We start from the raw sequence: 19074 nt of genomic DNA, 5'->3' as shown, positions 1-19074 counted from the left end.
TCCATCTGAAATTCTGAGGCAGACTCACATGTCACTTGTACAAGAGGCTGCAGATGCTGGACAGGAGAAAACTCCTCTGAGCTGGTTGGATGCAGGTGAATGATTTCATTATGCTCATGTGGGTTTCCTTAGTTCATTTGGGCTTCTAATATTTAAATGAATGGTGACAACATTAACTCTAATATTGATTGCTGACTAGTGTGATAACCACTAGTACAATCTCCAGCTCTTTTTCAATATTTTCTTCTGCTGTGCTCTTCTATTGGCAACTAATCTCTTTTAAGCTACATATAAAAAACATCCTTCTTCAAAAGGACATGTTTGCTTTGGAGGTATTTCAGACACATTCAAGAACAAACTTGCTCCAGTGACTTATTGCAAGCCCAGAGGAGTTCTCTAACATTGCAGCATCTTTTCTCTCTCTTTAGCAGCTGTTTTCTCCTTTTTTCTGCCTGTGAAAGACAGCTTTTGTGAGACTGGCCCTCATGGGAGCTGTTGTGGGATTAACCCTCCCACCCCCGTGGACAGCTTGTGCCCAGCACCATTTTTAAGCTCTCCCACACCTGAGGCTGCCTTTTGCAGCCCCACAGCAGCTCCCCTCACTCACATTTCCCTACCTGCTCCCAGGCATCATCTGGGTGCCCTCCCCACAAGGTTCAGCTCTGGAGTTGGTCCATCAGGTCCAGGGACTGGTTCCTTTGGGCAGCTGAAAGCCTGGTGCCAGGCCAGCCATGGGATGTGAAACCCTGGCTGTGCATGAGGGGCTGGTAGCACTCCCTGTCTCCTGGGCTGTGTCCTGCCAGGTCCCCCTGAAGGATAGGAACGCTTTGCAAAATTTTGAGTAGCGTTGCTAGATGTTGGAATCCCTTCCAGAAGAGCCTGGGAGGTTAAGAAGCCCAAAGTGCACTAAGAAATGTCCATTGCCTCTGCTGAGTTTGGAAATGGGGCACGAGGTTCATCACTGCTATTAAACATCACCACCCTGTAGTCACCTGTTCAGAGTCCAGGGTTTGCTGGAGAAATAATTGTTTTGGCTTTGTTAACAAATGCTGCCAGCACCCTTCTGTCTGTGGGACAGTCCCCCTGGGGAGAGTGGTGATTTTTGGATGCTGGGTGCCCCAAGGCTCCACGGTGTCCTACTGAAATGAGGAGAGCATGAAAAATCACCCAGTGGATGCTCCTGGGTCTGTGAAGAGAGCTGAGCTTCTGCTGATCATGTTAGCTGAAAATAGGTGAGATTGCAATAAAGACAAGTTTAATCACATTGAGAAAAGTGGTAATAACCTAGTTTTGGGCTGGTTCTGGGATCCTTTTCAGGTTTTTTTTTTCTGCCTTATGAGAGAGAGGATGGGGAAGAGAAAAACAGATGTCCCAGATACAGCAGGCATTTCTGATAACTTGACTCCTAAAATAATCTTGCTTTATAGAAATTGATTTTGTTCTTTTTCTTTTACAAAGAACAACAGAGAGAAGGAGTTCATGTTTCCACAAATCTTCTCTAAAGGAACACTACTATATAAATCAAACTCTGGTTCAGGAGGTTTGTTGTTTTTTTTTTAAATCTTTAATATTTAATTTAAGCCATCAGTTTGGACTGACATCTATTCATCTCAAAAGGGCATAGGTTTTTTGCTTTCTATGAGAGAGTGGTATTTTCCCTTTTAATAGACCCTTTATATCATGCCAGGGAAAGAGGAAGAAGCTGCACTATTCCCCCAAGCAGTATCACGTTCATGACACCTTGTTTTCTCTGTAATGGATTCAGACTAAAATAAGGTCCTTCTAGTTTTTTTCTTCTCCTGTAAAGCCCTGGCATGTTGGGAGGGTTTAGAGCCCACCAGAATAAAAGCAAGGGCTGGGATGGGTGCAGCTGGCTTTGCTGCCACATTTCCCAGCTCCTGGTGATCACTGCAGCAGTTGGAGCCATCCCTGACCCGTGCCCCATTTGGGGTTTCTGAGTTGATTGGAAAAGGGAGGAGGGAGGAGCTGGGTCCTGAGATCCTGGGAGCCCCTGTGCCCTGTCATGTATCATCCTTCAGTTTCAGAAAGTTCCCAGATTCAGAAGAGCTTCTGAGCAAATAGTCTATTATTATTTTTTTTTCTGAAGGTTTTCTTTATGGAAAAGAAAACATGCTCTGAGGTCCAGCAGTAGGTATTAAAATGAATGTGTTTCTCTTCCAGGAGTTTGTTCAGCGTGCAAATAAAATCAACCTTTGGGCACAAAAGATCTGGAAGATTTTGATTTAAAATTCATTGGGTTTTCTAGGGAAGAGTGTGGGGGTTTTTCTGCAGGTGTAGTAATGCATTGAGAAAGATCCTCATCTGCATAAAACATCAGAGAGCAAATGCCAATTATGGATTCATAGACTAGCAAAAAATGTTATTCTTGATTTATCCTTGTGATAAGATTTATAAAGCACGGTGATAGCCTATGCTAAAAAGAATGACTCCAGTTGGTATAAATAAAACCAATAAACTTGGTGGTAAAAGTGATAATATCAGCCCAAACATGATCTGAGCAGTATGAGGCAACACACAAATTGGTAGTTGATGTCCAGAGGAGAGGACTGCATTTCCTATTTGCACTTGAGGGATAGATGAGCTCATTTGGGTCTGCAGGAGAGTTTTCATGTGTGACTCAGAGGAAGAGCAATGAGAATTATTGCCCCACTCACTGAAGCACCAGTTCATCCTGAAGTCTCCACTTCTGAATTTGACTCCTTCACTGCAAGATGGGTTGGCACTTTCCAGTGTGATATGGAAGGAGTCAAAATGCACATCTCAGGAGCCCTCCATCTAACTTTATTGCAGGCTGCAACAAAATGTCAAAGCAAAGTCCCACATTAGTGGTGTGTCATCAGAGCAGCTCTGCTGTGATAATGTAAAAACACTCCAGAAGATGATGTGTTTGCCCTGAAAAAAAGCTGCTTGGAGGAGATGCTGAAATGCATTACCTGGTGGAGGAGGGCCATGGAAGCAGTGAGTGTGAACGTGCTGCTCTGAAAGCTTCAGCCTGACAAAAAGCCACCCTGGGGTGCTGTGCCTCTGCACAGGGAGGGGGGCTGTGGCAGGGCTTGAGCAAGGTGCTACAGAGCTGGGGAAAGCTACCCTGGTGTCTGTGGAGATCTCCTGCCAGGGACAGTCAGGAGTTTTGCACCTTTTATAAGGCTAGAGAAGGATAATTTAGCTGGAAGGGAGCGATCAAAGTGTTGTTGTGACGTTGACTTTCTGTGCCTCAGTTTCCCACATACTGTTTAGTGTCATGGCATGTGATGATTAGGGGTGGTATTTTGTGAGTCTGTTGATAATGTTACTGTGTAAGTAGGGATAATGATTATTTTCTCTGATTTAAAAGCCTGCTTTGTCACCAGTAAGAGACCCGAGTCCAGCATTATGGTTTCTGATCCCCATTAATGTTAAAAATCCCATTATTCAGAGCTCTCCTTTGTATGAACCCTTCCTGCTGCCTGCCAGCAGAGGCACAGGGCAGCAATCAGCAATCCCCTGATGCTGCTGGTCCTGCAGGGGTGGAGGGCCCCAGGTGTTTGTGTGCACATCAGCAGCTTTTGGTTCCATCTGGGCCACTTCCCTGCCAGGGTTCAGGGCAGGAGCTCCATGGTCCCCCAGCCACTGGGCTGTGACCAGGAAAACACAGCTGAGGTGGTGAAAACTCCACCATTTATAAAACTGGAAGCAGTAAACTTTTGGAAGCTCTGGATGGTCTGGGCTGAGTGGGGGCTTGGAGATCTCTGTGCTATCAGAGATACCAACTAGCAGGTCTGGTGTCTGCTCAGTGTGAGAACCTGGACCTCAGAGGATGGCTTGGGAGCAGTGTGCTGTCAGCCCACCCAAACGGGCCACACAAACCTACTCAGCAACAGAGAGAGGGTGAGGGAGAGCTTATCCTCCCTGCCTCTGTGGCTATTCCAAAAACTCACATTTCTGAAGAAGTTTTTTTAGTCCATCAATTTACATCTATTTGTTCTTGTGCCAATACTCTTCCCCAGCTGAAATAGCTCTTCTCTCTCCCCTGTGTTTACCCCGTTGATGTATTTATAGAAAATAATCACAGCCCCTCTCAGGCTTCATTTTGCAGAGCTAAATGGAGCAGCTTGTCCACTTTCCCCTTACAACACTGGCTCATCCCTGCTGCTTTTTGCTCTGGGCTGGGCGTTGCTGAGCACAGGGGTGGGGCAGGGTGTTTCCAGCGAGATGCTCCTCCTTCCCAGTGCTCTGTGCCCTGTAAATGTGTCAGCATCCTCCCCAGGAGCTGTGTGCAGAGCCACTCATCCCATTCCCTTTGATTTTGTATGGCCACAGCCTGACAAATGCTCCTAAGCATCCTGTGCTAGGCTAGTGCTTTGCTTTTCCCCTTCCTCCCCACTGATAAGCTCCCAGGTGCTCACAGATACTCTTGCTGCTCCTTCAGTACAGAATCACAAATGATTTTTTGTGTTTGACCCATCTCTCAGCCTCTCCTTCTGTGCAATTTCTCTAAGAATGCTTCCCCAGCTCTCTGTCTGATGCCTCTGGAGGCATTAGTGCCTTCCTGCTCTGTCTACAGATAATTAATGAAAATAGCAACAGAAGTGGGTCCCAGACACAGAGGAATTCCTCTAATAATCTCCCCCAGCCTGCTCCTCCTCCTCTCAAAATAGCATGTCAGCATCTCTCCTACTGGCTGGGTGGGGAGGTAGTTAGTAGTTGTGAATTAATCCAAATAATTTCCAGTGAACTTAATTTTCCATGCCAGCTGTTTTGCTGAAGTCCTGATAGGTTATATGTGCTGCTTTAAAAAAATGAGGATTTTTATCAGAGAAACATAATGGTGTCCCTGGGTGTGATTTATCTTGGTGTGTTTTCTCCTGCCACCATTTGCTTCCAGAGCCCTTTCCTTCATCATGTATTAAACAGCCTTGCTTGCTTGTGAAATCAGACTGGAGAACCTGAAGCTGCCCAGATTGCTTGTCTGCACTTCTAAAAAATTGGAATATCATATTTTCTCATTCTATCTGATTGCACAGATTTATTAAATAAATCCTTGCCTTGTAGCTATCTTACATCCAGATTTTCAAACCTGTGCAGGGAGGATGATGGTTCTTTCTTTGATGAAATCTATTGAAAACAGCCCAGTAAATGAATCCCAGTCACCATGCATTTAATAACAAATGCAGACAAATAAAACACCCTTAGGGACTCTCATTTTTCAAGCTCTGTACAGGTAGCATGGCTTCAGGCTGCAGCACTGTGCCTCAGTGCATTTAAACACCCTGTCACCTGCGAGGAGCAGTAGTTCAGATACACCAAGAATTTGGCAAGGAATGGCTGCAGAAAGGTTTGCAACGAGCTCTGCTATCACTAACAGGTTTGTCATTAAAGTGGAATATCCTGTATGGACACTTCAAATTTTATCATTCCTCAGAAACAGCAAGCTAACGTGGTATTAACAGAACTGGTATGATAGATGGCTGTGTTATAATTGAATTAGTTGGGAAGCATTGACCTTTTTGATGTATAATGTCTCTGAATGTGAACAACAAATACAAAGTAATGCTTTTATGACTTTGCTGGGTGAGTTTAGTCATCAATTGGCTTGTGATAAATAAGACATTGTGTGCTCCAGTCAATGGAAAACATGTTTGCAGCTCCTGTGCTTGTGTTTCTGTACTCTGTGAAATCAGCTCTGCCAGCACATGTTACTCAAGTATGACTTTTGTATTATGGGCTGGACCCAAATGTGAATTCAAGTCCTCAGAGGACCTTGTGCTGCTGGATAATGATAAGCCCAGCAGCTAGTGCTTGGTGTTAATTGTTTTCTCCCTTACTGTGTGGCCAGATTAGCTGACAACGACCTGAGGAGATTTCTGCTGTTTCTGCAGCACCTCTCCTTGTCAAAATAGTTGTAGATCAATAGCTGTTACCTCCACAAGCCATAGCAAAAGCGGAGTTAGATGGGAAATGCAATTAGAAGAGAGGAAGCTATTTGCAAAGAATTCACGGGGTTTGTTCTTGTTCTGTTTCTACACCTTGGTCCTTCCAGCTTCAGAGCAGAAAATGAAATTTTTCTGCTTTTTATTCAGTTTGAGCTTGACAGAAAAATCACTATTGCTCTAACCTGGGACATTTTATTAGTGTTTATCTGACTGTGATGAATTCACATATTGCTGCTTGCCACTGGAGCCAAAATAAATGATCTCCAGCGGACAGAGTGCGTGGGGTACTGATGGATGTCTGATCTGCCTCTTCCAATGCAGCCCAGGTCAGGAAACCTTGACTTGGGAAACACTTGTTCACTGTGTCATGCAAAGTGAGCTGATGGTCTCAGCCCACGTTTTGACACCTGCAAAGTGGCAGGACCTTGGTGCAGGAGGATGCCCCCTACCCCTCTCTGTGCCTGTGTGTAAGTCTGGTGAATTCCTGGTGGCTTTGGTTTTCCTCACCTCACTCCCAGCTTTGTGCAGTTTTCAGGTACTTTCTTGCACACAAGGATTTCCAAACCCCTCTCCAGGTTGGAGACTCAGCCACAGCCCAAGAGCCTGCAGCTATAGCAGCTTTCTCATAGTTACTATTGATTTAGGTAAAAGTATGAATGTAGCATTCTTGCAGTTTGTGTGTCTGTCTCTTGCCTCAGGCTCTTCCTTTTCCTCTGTGGGATCAATTACCTTTTTATCCTTGGATGCAGTCTGGCATGCCCTGCTGGAGCACAGAAGCAGGGCCACTGCTATGACAGTTTGGATCAGAAGAGCCCCTCCAGTGCAAGACTTTGTCACCAGGAGGGCCAGCAGCAGGCATTTTGGGGGGCACTGCAGAAATGCATAGTCATGGCTTAATTTTCATCTAAGAAAACAACATCTATTACTGCCTCCACAGTCAGGTCAGAGTAAACCATGAAAGAGCAAAACCAGACCAACCAGCTACCAGACCAAAATGAAATTTGTCTTATCACTGTTTTTGTACATCTGAGCCCTATTCTCTATTTTTGGACATCCCCCAAAACTCATGTAGGGTTCTGATGCTTATCACTCCAAGTCTAGATAGTATCATTGTCTATAAGAGACTTTAAAAAGCTTTTTTAACTCTTAATCTTTGGTAATACTTGGTGGTGGTGATACTTGGTGGTGAAGTTTTACAGGACTGATGCTTAAAGGAAAAGGTCTCCAATGCCACCTTCTCTGGCTCTCTGCATCAGTGCTGGACACAATGAAGATATTTTAAGATAACTTTGTCTTGCAAATTCAGGAGCAGGTTCTCACTGGGCTCAATGCAAATGTTCAATTGTGGCAAAGGGAGAAACCACCTCAAAAAGCATTTGAAGGGCAGCTCAGGGGTGAAAGTGCAAAGCAGGGTGAGCTCTGTTCCTTCCCCATGCATGGAGGTGGATGTGAATACCACAGGTGGGAGGCAACAGCTGCATTTCCATCCTTCCCAGCTTCAGCTGGGAGCTGAAAATAGGGGGCATGGCATCACTGCCTGTGAGTGCAGCTCCCAGGGCATGTACATCCTTGACCTTGGCACTTACTGCCCAGAAGCTGGCACCTGGAGTCAGGCTGGACTGTTCCTGGTGCCTTCTTGCACTGAGCAAACCAGCTCAGCCCCAGCCCAGCTGGAAACAGATGCAGCTTCTTGGCACGAGGCATTCCCTGGGATGCTGCAGCTCCTTGGACTTGTCTCTACCTCCAGGCAAGGCTTTCCTGATTTCTCATGGGTGTGATGCACACAAGCAGGTCAGGTGTGGCACACCTCATGGATCCTCTGTGGTACAAAGCAGAAGAGCAATTCCCTTAAGTATTCTATCTCTCCCATGAGCAAAACAAATTATGCCAAAAGTGCCATGTAAAATGTGGTTTTACATGGTCCCCACTGACAAAGCAATTATGGAAGAGCTGGGCTGCAGTGTGAGTATAATCCCCTGGACATCACAGGGGAAGAGTAAGGACTTAGAATAACTCACACAGGGAGCAAACCTTGCAAACCTAATAAAATGCAATACAGATGCAGAGGGAAAAGAGATACTTTTTCTGTATGACCTGCCCATGGTCAATGGGAGAAAAGATTAAATGCTAGAGAGGTTTCAATCTATTTGTTGTGGTTCAAGATCCTTGTACAGGATGTGCCACAAACAGTTCACTGTCTCCATAATGTAATTGAAGTTACTGTGATCCATATGGGTCATTCATCTGCTGTTTTTCCCAGCATGGAGAGGCATGACTTTTTGGCTTATAAAGATATCTTGTTATGATGCATCTTATTAAATCATGCAGTCCCTCCTGTGAGTGAGCCAGTGCCACAGGGGAGGCACACAAGAGAATGGGGATGCTTGGAGAAACTGTTCCCTTGCCCTCCAGTGTCTGTCACATGGTGTCACACTGCCTGCTCTGGTCTTAGCAGCTACTGGAGAAATCCCAGGGCTGCTGAGATCAATAAGATTTTGCTGACAATTTCAAATGAAGGGAGTGATTTAACCCTACCAAGCCCAAAGACACAACCTGATGTGTGCTGCTGTGTGGATCTTTGGATGGCAGCCAGTGGATTTTGCACCGCATTGAGGTACAAAGTGGCCTGGAGAAGGCAGCAAGGAATGACTTTTCCATAGATACACTGAGCTATTCTTCACTTTGGGAGCACAAAAACAAACATCATTTCAAAGGATTTTAAGGCAGACTAACTCAGGTCAGGGGTATGGATAAGAGAAGCAGGGAACAATTTAGAGATTTGAGCTGAAACATGTGAAAGAGCTCCTTTGGAGCTTCTACAGATCCTCTCCCACAGGCCTTCCCCATATCCCCTCCCAGAGAAGCTGACCTTGGCCCCCACACAGCAGCTGTTGTTGTTGTTGTGAAAGTTCACTTTTGACTCTCCACTTTGCATGGGCTCAGCCAGAACATATCGCTCCATCCCTTGAAAGCCTTGGAGCATCTGGTTAATACATGATCCCTATTCCCCCAGTGAAGATTCAGGAAATGGTTATAAATAAAAGCAGGGCCAAAGAAGCCAAGGTTAAGTGGAGGTGCATCCCTGCCCACAATCATACATGAACAAACTGGACCTGCTCCCACAATGTGATATTGGGATGCAAAACTGACAGAGGAGAGGGGAAACTGGAGCTTAGAAAAAGCAAGGCAGGAATACTGAGGGAGAAAAAGGCAAAGCAGTGCAACTTCTGGTTCAGCTGGAGGAGGAGTCAGAACTAAACCACTCCATCACAGCGATGGTTGCTTTCCTCCAACCCACCTGGAAGAAATGGGAACTTGTCCTTTTCCACAACAATAATTTGCAAAGATTCTTCCTTCATTTTCCAGACTGCAAGGCTGGAATTAGGATGAATAGCTCAATCCCCTACGACAATTCCAGGCACTTCTCTGCAAGACACACTGTGTCACACTGCTGTGGGGGATACAAACCCATGAGGATGCTGAGCTAGAGATGTTGGTGCTCCCCAGCCAAGTGTCCAGAGGTCTTCAAAGGCAGGGGGGATATTCTGTATTAAATACATTTTACTTTTAAACCCAAGAGGAGATGAAGCAGCACCAGATAAACCACTGAAGGCAATGGTAGTTTCTTAATTTCTTTATTTCTTCAGTGGAGACTGCAGGTTTTTCTGGAAGATGCTTTTTAATCAAATACTAAACTGCTGAGCTAAACACAGTGGTGGTTATTGAGTGAAATGCTATGGGATATGTTATTTTGCAGACTGATGAGCTAATAGTCTCTACCGGCCTTAAAACCTGGATGGACATTTTAAGGAGATTCTATAAAAAGGCCATCCCAATAAATAATTACTCAGGGCAGTAAAAGCTAAGGCATTTGTGAATTCCTTGGTGACCACAAGGAATCTGAAGACTGTTCGGTGTATTGCTGAGTGCCAGTGAGAACAATCAGACATCCATCGATACGACTGGAAAGTCTCCTCTGCCTTCAGTGGGCATTTGGTCAGGTCACCCCCAAAAAATGGAAATTATGGAAATTGTGTGAGGGCTGAGGCCAGCAGGGAGGCAGAGCTGTGGCACCCTCCATCACAGAGCATCGCTGCACGACAGGGATCTTCCTTCAGGTTTTGACCCTCTTGGGAAGGTTATTTTGATTTTCCTTTAGAAAACCTGGATGGGCTTGGGGATGAGCCAGTAACCAACAGAGAGACAGATTGCATAGAAAATTCACCTGAACGTGCAAGAAACCTGCAGGTAGTTTGCACAGCTTGGAAGCACCTCCACCTCTCTGGCACTCGCTGTGGAAGGTAACACCTTCCCAAGAGCTCCCATGGAACAAACACCTCTCCAGCCCTGACCTGAGATCCCACACAGCCTGTTGTGGGGCTGTGCTCCAGGGAGCCCTGCAAAGTAGCAGGTGGTTACCTGTCACACTTGCTGCTGCCTTCACCTGTGAGATGGAGGAGAAGCAGTGCCCAAAGAGCCGGAGTGATGGCAGGGCACGGATAAACGTGAGCCACGGTGGCTCCATCTGCCCAGCCTGCAGCACTCCCTCCCTCGTGGGGGCTGCACTTCAAAAGCACCCCCTTGATTATCTTTTCCTTCACTTTTGACCCAAAATCTGTTGCACCTGTGCTTTTGTGCATGCTCACTCCAGAAGGGAGCTTGTCCGTGCCATGACCTGAGAAATGTCTGATTCTTACCCTTTTTGCTCATGGTTGGCATGCATTCCCAAAGACCAGAACTGAGAAGTGAAGGCTCATTTAGAGAAGTATTGGTCATGAATATAAATAATGAAATTGTTCTGGTTTTGAGTTTAAGTTGGTTAAACAAACCTACATCTAACATTTCTTCTTTAATTATCAGCATTTTTCTACAGGGTTTTAAAAGCGCACTTTCCAAACTCAAACATTCACTGTGGGGAGGTGTATATTTTTCATAGGTGTTTGTGCCAGCAAAAGCCATTTGTTGCCACGCCCACTGAAAAGAAATTCAATTTAGCAGAGGGAAACTCATTAAAAAATTTAGACCAATATTCACAAAAATATTTTATCTTATCCATCCTACTCTACAGTTACTGTTCTTTTTGTTTGTAAATACATTGGGGGAAAAATATCACTTCTGCCTAGAACTGCTGTCAAGTTGTACTGCTTTGAGGAATTTGGCATATTCTCCAGTCAGCACATCTGGTATGGGTGGATGCTCTTCAACAGACTGATTTTTTTTATTTTTTTCCCGGTTGTTGTTATATTTCAAGTGATCCTGTGCCAAAGCCCGTTTAGCTGAACAAGAAGTTTGCCCATTATCAATCACTCACTGATAACTGCTGCCAACTCCAAGATGCATTTTTCCAGGCACAGCCTGCGTGCATGCTGGCTGCAGGAGTCAGCTTCAGCAATCCTGAGACCCTGCTGAGATTTCAGAGGAAGTGCAAATTCGGAGTACTTGATAAAAATAGCAATCTGCAGGCTCCGTATTGCTAAGCGCAATTTAACGATGCAGAAAGTTTTAGTATTTGTCTTTAAGCCAGGAAAGGATTCAATGTTTCACCCAGACCGTGACAGAGAGGAAGAAAGCAGTGCCCTGGGTTGTCTGGCTCTTCCCCTAGAGGTTGCCTTGCTCTCCCAAATCCTGGTTAAAGACTTCAGGGAGCACAGCAGGCTCAGGGAGACTTGCCTGTTTGGAGTGCAACTAACTGTACTCCCAGCACAGGCTTATGCTTTGGGCTTTAGATATTCTCTTTCTCTTAAAAGTAAACCCAGAAGAGATTAAGGATTTGCTACTGGAACACTGGAAAATATAAACTAGTCTCTGCACTAAAGGTGATGTTGGCAAAGGACTGCTTTTTCTGCAGTTTAATACCATTAGAATGCTGCTAGCTGCTTAAGAAATGTCTGTGCTGAGGAAGGTGCTCGGTAAAGGCCTGTCCCATTTAATGAAGTTTGTTTTCTTTTATGTCTTAGTGAAAGAGATTCACCAGGAAATGGTTTGGGGGCTCCTGAAAGCAGCTACAACACCGAGGTGACTGAAGGGTTTTCAGTCTTGCTTTTCCAAAGGCACAAATTTGCCCAGAGGTCACAATAAAGAAGGTGAAGAAAAGACTTGCTGCATGAAGACTTGTTAGTGCTTTTAGATGAGCCCTTGGGGCAGTCCCTTTGCTGTCAGTGGGACAAGCAGCTGGGGTTGAATTTATAAATCCTTGTATGAGTCTCTGCAAGGAGGAGCACATAGCAGCTGTGTGGTGCTGCAGCCACTGGCACCAGGAAAGGCAAAGTGAGAGCCCTGAGCCCAGGCTTGCTGATGTTTATGCTGGCTCCTTGGATGCACACTGCTCTAGAGGGGTTGCAACACAGAGGAAATTTTGCAGGATGCTCTGGATAAGACATGAGTGGAAAAAACCTGCCCCTCCACAGGGAGTTATTCACATGGAAAGGGAGACAAAAAGTTTCAGGGAAATATCTAGTGAGTATTGAAGTGCTGAAACGTAGATTTTCTTTCCTAGACCTTACCCTCAACATCAGTTTCCCCTTCTCCATCCATCAGCTTCAGTGTTTCCAGCCCTGTGGAACTATTCCTGTGCACAAATAAAAAGCACCATTGCTGCTGTGAGAGAGGACAGTGGCAATGTGTTCATTTTTGTGTAGCTGGAATTGGCATCACGTATGAATGAGGAATATGCTCTGGCCCTGGCAACCTAATTGGGCTGAAATATCTTTATTTTAGGGCTGTGCTACATAGGGCAGAGATTGTGAGGAACTGGGCACTATTTCTGCAGTACTGTGATGCCAATCAAACTGGGACTGGTGCTCAGTCCTGGATACCCCTAGCTTGAGGAGATATCTACATCCTGTGGGTCACCTGCTTCGTTTGGAAGGAGTTGCTGAAGCAAAGGAAGCTGGAGGGAAGATGGAAGCTATGGGGGAGCCAGACAAGGTAAATGTGCCAGCTGCTGAAGGAAAGAGAAGATGAAAGGGAAAAGAAGAGTGAAGAACAAAGCAGAAATGTCAAGGAAAGGTGGCGAGGGGAGACAGGAGTTGATGGTGCTAAAATTAGATGGAGAATGGGGACAGGGAGAGCTGATCCATGCTCTCCTTTTGGACGAAATTCCCACTGAAGCTGCTGTCAAATCTGGCCTGGGGAAGTGGAGAGCTGGAGTCCGGACTGGACAGCGAGGGAGAGGGAGGGGGGCAGGTGTCCCTGCAGGCCTGCAGCACCTCAAGTGCTCAGAGAGGATTTCCCCAGCCCCAAGGGGATCCAGCCCTGCTGCCCTTGGCACACACCTCCCAGTGTAAAATCAAAACACTTGTGTATATGAGTCTGCACTGTGTTTAACTGTTTCAAACCAATTTTTGCGGGTGATTCCTAATTATATGCTGCTAGTCACAGCCCACAAAAAGATAATGAAACCCTTGCCATCAATTAAATATAATTTCTGCGTGCTGAGGTGCAAGGAAGGCAAAAGGTGAAGTCACCAAATTTTCCTCTGGTGGCAGCTATGGGAGCCAGCTCTGGAAACCTCTCAGAACCTGGGCAAAATCAAGTAAGATCACCTAGACATGAACTAGGGGTAAGAAATGTTTTCTATTTATTCTCTGGAGTGTGCAATTCTGAAGGGTACAGAGAGTTCTTCTGACTATTCTGATGACTTGAAGGCATGTACTCTAGGAAGTGGTGTCGGGCTGAAATCACCCAGCCGTGAAATTTGCAAGTAAATGGATACTTATAGACAAAAAAAAAAAAAAAAAAATCTGACAAAAGCATGGAAAATGGGGCCCAAGGACACTCCCTCTTTTAATGCTGTTAAGTGGTGGTAAGAATAATGTGGTATAAACATGTTTTTCTTCCATTTCCAAGGATGTATGTTTATCCTCTCCTCTTGTATTAGCTGCTGTGTGTGTTAAGTGTCTTTACAGATATTATGTATACACTGAATCACACACAATATTCTCCAAAGTCAGTGGAAGTACTTGCACATCAGTGGGTCTTAAACAAAAAAACCCTCCTGACTCCTTGTTTTTCTCAGGAAAGCAGAGAGCTCTGTTCCAGAGAGTTCTGTCATCAGAATAAGTAAACCACATCATTTTAGGCCAGTTTGTCTGTAGTGATCTGATGGCTGTGGTGTGCTTGTGATAACCCCTCAAATCAGTTCATCTAGGAAAAGAAAGCTGATAGTCCGCTTCCCAAACAGCGCAAGTGAGAGGACAAGTCGAGCCTCTGACATCTTACTGCTTTATTTCACCCAGCAACACCTCTATTAAAAACTCTCTGCAGTATTTCTGCGTGGTGTGGCCAGCCAGCCAGCAGCAGGGGCAGAGGCAGTGCTGTGACTGAGGTCAGACCCTGCCTGCCCAGACAGAGAGCGCGCGTGTCGGGGGCACTGCACGAGCACCACCCCTGGGGTGGGGACCACCACACCCTGCAGCCCCTTCCTGCACCGCCAGAGCCATCCCTGCAAGGACCACCTGTCTGAGGGCAGCTCTGCAGCACAGGGATGTGCACTGGTGCCCTGGGGGTGAGGGGCACGCAGGGTGGGCACTGTGTGTGTGAGGTGGGCACCGGATGCTGTCATAGAATCACAGAATTGTGTAGGTCGGGAAAGACCTCTAAGATCATCAAGTCCAAGTGTTAACTCACTATAGGCAAGTCCACCTTGAAACCGTGTTCACAAGTGCCACATCTGTAGGTCTGAAAGTGCCACCAGGGATGGTGACCCCACACTTCCCGGGGCAGTCTGTGCCTTCAGTTCTCAGTGAAGAAGTATTTCCTAATACCCAACCTCAACCTCCCCTGGTGCAACCTGGGGCCGTTTCCTCCTGCGCTGTCGCCTGTTACCTGAGAGAAGAGACCGACCCCTACCTGGCTACCAGCTCCTTTCTGGGAGTTGTAAAGAGCCGTAAAGTCACCCTTGCCTCGCCTTTCCTGCAGGCTGAACAGCCCCAGCTCCATCAGCCGCTCCTCCTCAGACTCCTGCTCTCCATGTCCCCGGCCGGGAAGAGTCGGGCTCCTTTCGGGCACCCCCTTTCCTGCCCGCCTCTGCGCCAGGCGCTGTCCCCTGTCCGGACAGCGGGGCTGGCGGTGCGGCTGGAGCCGAGCGCTCCTCCGCGCCCCGAGGAGCGCCGGGACTCACCGAATCATAGAAATAACAGGGATATAATGGCTTAGGGAAGCGGTGTCTCGGCCCCTCCGCCTCCCGCCGCGCCCCGTCCCTGCGGAGCCGGTGCCGCCGCTGCCGCAGCGCTCGGGGCCGGCCGGGGCAGCGGGACCGGGGGGCGGTGCGGGGAGGCTCGGCCTGTGCAGCCCCCTCCCTCTCGTCTCCCCTCCTTCTCTTTCCTCTCTCCTCCCCTCCCTCCCCTCTCTCCCTCCTCCCATGCCAACCTGCTGCCGCCTTTGTCAGCGCAGCCCGGCGCTATGGCATCCTGCTGGGGCTTCAGGCTCGGGCTCTTCCTCCTCCTCCTCTTCCTCCTGCTGGCCGGGCAGCGGCTGCTGCAGCGGCAGATGCAGCCCTGACGGCCGCGCTCCCCGCGCCGGAGGCAGGCGGAGCCCGCAGGTGAGCCCCAGGTGCGGGAGGGGGCGCGGGGCGCTGCGCTGGGGGACAGGGGCGCCGAGGACAAGCCCCCCGTGCTCTCCGGCCCCAGGGATGCGCTGAGCATCCGGCGGTGCCCGGCAGCGGGTTCAGCACCGGCTCCCCCCGCCGGGCTGGGAGAAGGAGGAGTAGGTGCAGGTAAGAGACCCCCTCAGCCCCTGTGGTCCCCACCGGTGCCCCGGGGTCCTGCATCTCTGTTAAGCTCTCCAGGAAAGGGGGTGCTCCAAAATCGTGAAACTCCGTCTGGGACTTTGGCAGCTCCACTCTAGTCCCGCACATCCGGATCTGCCCAAGAGGAGCAAGTGGGTGACCCTAGGGCTGAGCCCCAGGGACCCCAAACCCCCAAACGGAGTCTGAAGGGATGGGGATCAGGGAAACTGGGCAAGGGAGCAGGGTGGCAGTGAGATTGTTACAGACTTGCTGTTCAAAAATCCAGGTTGCCCACAGATGGAATAAATTGCTCACACTTAATTCAATTAGACTTTTTTTGTGTTTGTCTGTCAGTATTTTTAATGGTGTCTCCTTATACAAAAAATTCTGGTGAAAATGTGGCTTGGATGTGCTCTAATAACGTATTGGGAGGTCAGTATTTGTGTGTGTCTGAATGGGCCAAGAGTTGGCAAAGAATAACCAAGAGTATATGATGCAGTAATAATTCCAGTAATTTATTTCACAGTTTTAGGATGATTGTTTGCACTTTCTCAGATCGTAGAGATACCTTAACCTGGATTGCATAACTGAACCATGCAAATAATCAGCCTAATGTTACTGTGCAAGAAAAATCGATGGCAAACCCTGTTTGACTTGAGCTCTTGCACAGCCGTGAGGGTCCACTGCTTTTATCCACAAGTTCCCTATTAATTTAGGCACTCAGATCCTTTAAAACCCGCTGAATTCTGGGGTGTGGAGGAAGCTGAAGTGTTATGCAGAGTCCTTTCACAGCAGAGCCTGCCTCTGGTAAGGAGCTGGGTTTGTAAAGCGCGGTTTCCCAGGGCTCATTCACGCAAGATAAGAGCCAGAAAACAGCAGCAGCTTCTTCCCGTGCTCTCCCCAGCGACCCCCGGTGACCCTCGGAGGAGGCTGGCAGCGGGATGCCCGGGAGGTGCGGGCTGTGCATCCTTCCCGTGCGCAGCAGCAGCCAGACGCTGGCCAGAGCGGGTGCACAGGCACCGTGAGCTCCCGGCATGCAGGGGCTCCTTCCCTTCGGCTCTGAAGGAGTGAATAAAAACCTCAGCAGGCAGCCAGCACCCACCTCCTCCTGCCCCAGGGACTGAGCCCACCCCGGTCCTGCGCAGCCGAGGAGACGGTCCGGAGGAGGCAGCCCGTGTCAGACTGCTCGGGAGGACTTTTCTCGTCAATGAAAGGTGGAGAGGAGCAGTTGCCATTGCACAGGCAGGGCTCCAAAGTGTGTGGTTTAGTTTTCTTTTTAATGAGCGGCAGAAGGCTGGAGGGAGGAGGAATAAGGTGTGTGGAAATGGGCATTGTTTCCCTGAGTGCCAGCTCCCGTGTCTGTGTGCAGTGGAAGCCAGATGGGGCTCGAGGTCCCTGTTCCTTCATCAGAAATTTCTTAATGTTTTGACAGAGAAATGGATTTATGAGTGTGGGAGAAAACAAAACCTGAATTCCATCTCGACGGGTTACATTTCATGTGAGGCAAGCGTTGCCTGCCTTGTTTTATAGTATCTGGTGTTGGGAAGGCAGGCTGAATGATTTATGAGCTCGAGTTAATAGTAAAACAGCATATCACTGGCTCTGTATTAATGTTCTGCTGTGCTGAAGTAGCTGGCTCTTTCTGAGGGGATTTATGCAAGGATCACTCTGCCGTTGCGTTGCCGTAGTGGCATTCTGGGGTGGCCCGTCCGTCACCGTGGGGGGAACAAAACAAGGATGCTGTTTCCCTCTTGGCTGGCAAATCAAAGGGAGAGTCACATCTGTGTGTTAGCTGCACCTGCTGTGGATATTGGGAGATGGGGAGGGCAAATGTCAGTGGCACAAGGAACAGGGAAGGAAATGAAGGAGGAAATAAGAGAGGAAGGTAACGTGGTCTGTATGCCAGTGGCCATGATTCAGACTCGTGCAGGGCACCTTGCCACCCTGCAGCTGCTCAGGGAAGTCGAGTGGTGGGACTGTCTCTTGAATGCTGTGCTGGGTTTTAGCTGCCTCAATGTGTGCTGCCCTCAGACCATTTGGCAGGGCAGGGTTTGAGCTGAAGGAGTCACAGCAAAGCAGCCAGGGCTACTGGGAAGCAGTACTAATTTCATGAATTCCTGTGGATGGCAAATTTATAGGGTAGGCAGGAGATGAGGGGAGCACCCCCACCCCACTGCTGATTTGGGAGGTGGTAAGGATGGGAAGTGCATTCTGGCTTTCCTGCGAGGCAGCGAGATACATGAAAGAGTCTGTAGATTCCCCTGGTCTGGAGAACCACAGGGGAGAGGTTTCATGGAGGCTTGGTTCCTAAAGACACCAGAAAATAGAACAGTATATTCCCTTTGTGCAGCAGAGAGCTCCTGTGGGGATGGAGCTCGCAATTGTAATATTCTTGGAGTTCTCCTCCAGAGGCTGAGACAGTGGGTTAGTGGTAAGATGAGAGCTCAGTTCATTGCTCCTGGTGCAGGGCAAAAAGACATCGATTTGTGGTAAGTCTGGAGCTCATCTGTGTGCAAGGAGAGCCAGCCCCCATCGACTGGCTGTGCAATCTGATGCTCTACAAGCCCATGCTGGGATATAATTGTGCTATTAGAGCAGCAAATGTCAAATCTCGGGAAGCGGAGTCAAAGCGACCCTTCCAATGTTAATATAACAAAATCATTAGGGATGAAATGTTAAGTGGCTCCTTTGGTCAGAGATGGTCTTGGTGAAGATAAATAAGCCAGATCCCATCCTTTTGTCTGGGGAGCTCCATGTGTCTGGAGACCAAAGTTAGTTTGAGGGGGGGTTTGGAGGGTGTGTGTGGCTGCTGGCAGTGAGGGTAAGGCATGAGGACCTTGGTGGAATTGAGGCCATCTGAGGAGACCCTGTGCTGCTGCTCTTGCTGTGGGTGCTTCCATTTGCTTTGCTGCTTTTGACTGATTTGTGACCCTGTACCCTCTTTAAAAGGCCTTCCTGTGCTGATTTCAGAGCTCTGCATTTATGTGCCACGTCTAGCTCTATTCTGGTCCTGCTTTGAGAGATACTGAATGAACGTGGACATAATGGCTGAGATGGTGCGTGGCCAAGTGCTTGGCACCTGGGACGTGGCAGCTCCTGGGCTGGCCTGCCAAGAAGCACCTGTCTTTGTTGCAGCCTGTTAGGAGGCTTGACAAGAGGCAGAGGAGCTTAATGTGCCACTAAAAATTCTGGCAGCAGGTTTTTACATCCCTGAACCGGGAAACAAGATTCCAAGGCCCTTATATATTATCCTTAGGGGTAGTACATCCTGTTCTTCACAGCCCCAGTCTGTTGATGCTCCACAAGCAGCAATGTTTCTGATGCTCTGGCACGAGGGAGCACCAATTTCCATGCTCAGGCTGAAGCCCAGAGATATCTTTCACACCTAAAATTCTCTCACACCTAAAAGCTGTT

Source organism: Fringilla coelebs (assembly GCF_963513975.1).
Source record: "Fringilla coelebs genome assembly, chromosome: 12".
In the NCBI taxonomy this organism is placed as follows: Eukaryota; Metazoa; Chordata; class Aves; order Passeriformes; family Fringillidae; genus Fringilla; species Fringilla coelebs.
This window is presented reverse-complemented; position numbering follows the sequence as displayed.